Genomic DNA, 917 nt, shown 5'->3' with positions numbered 1-917 from the left:
TATCACTTCTACACTCTACTTGGAAAGCCAAACCTTGGGTTCCTCCCCCTTGTTGCGTCTACTCTGCTGGGAGCCTCTCCAGTCTCCACATAAACCTCTTACGGTCTGGAATTCCCTCTGGAAATTACAGAATGGGATCAAAAGTCTGCACGGCCCTCCCTTCCATTAACTTTGTAATTAAACTTTCAAAGTGCGGCGGCACAGAGCTGGCCTGGGGTTTGGGGGGGGGCCGTGCTGCCTCGCTCAATGCTAGACAAGAACAGCTGTTTCGTCTGTGGGAACACATATGAGAAATATGGAAACGACCCCACGCAAGGGAGATCTGCGGTGACTTAACGCACGGGTCCGGAGGCCACGCTCTGAGCAGCGGCGGTCCAGAGCTCCGTCCCAGGCCCGGGGCCTGGGTCCCGCGAGCGTACCAAGGCGCAAGGCCCCGGGCGCAGCCCACCGGCCGCGGACCTACCTGTCAGGGCCGCCCGGCGGGGTCCTGCCGTACGGCCAGTCCACCCGGCTGTCCAGAGGGCACTAGGCGGACCTGTCGCCGATCCCCACCCCCGCCGCCACCTCGCTCTAGCTTCGGATTCCGAGCGGCTGTCAACCCGGAAGCACGCACGCGGGCCGTCGCGTCACGTGACCCCGGAGCCCCGCCCCCGGGGGCGGGCTTTGGTGTGGAATCCGGAAAGGGACGGTCTAGTCCAGTCACACGGCGGTCTGTCGGTGGAGACTTCAAATCCCCTGATTCGACGGTGATCAAAGGCGGCTGTGGCTTCTCGTTCGTGCCTCGCACACTCCAGCCGATCTCTACCGCCTGACTGAGTTCTCTGCCTCGATTTCCTCCCCAAGTCACTCATCCTCAGCGCCTTGTCTATCCATAAAATGGAGGAATTAACAGCACTGCCCACCTGGTGGGGTTAGAA

General features: G+C 61.2%; 1 protein-coding gene across 4 annotated transcripts in view; it reads right to left on the bottom strand.

The window, feature by feature from the left end:
* Zbtb24 (zinc finger and BTB domain containing 24) overlaps positions 1-679 on the bottom strand; it is a 13,050-nt gene extending 12,371 nt beyond the window's left edge. Inside the window, exon 1 of one of the 4 annotated variants that reach the window (XR_004112347.1) lies at positions 464-674. The gene's annotated coding sequence lies outside the window, so the exon portion shown is untranslated. Of the gene's footprint in view, positions 1-463 lie in introns of all 4 variants that reach the window. The other 3 variants (XR_004112346.1, XM_031347832.1, XM_031347831.1) reach the window with 3 other exon arrangements.
* Between the last annotated feature and the right edge of the window lie 238 nt (positions 680-917).

Source organism: Mastomys coucha, unplaced genomic scaffold, assembly GCF_008632895.1.
Source record: "Mastomys coucha isolate ucsf_1 unplaced genomic scaffold, UCSF_Mcou_1 pScaffold3, whole genome shotgun sequence".
Lineage (NCBI taxonomy): Eukaryota > Metazoa > Chordata > Mammalia > Rodentia > Muridae > Mastomys > Mastomys coucha.
The sequence above is the reverse complement of the archived record's forward strand: the minus strand, read 5'-3'. Positions and strand labels throughout refer to the sequence as shown.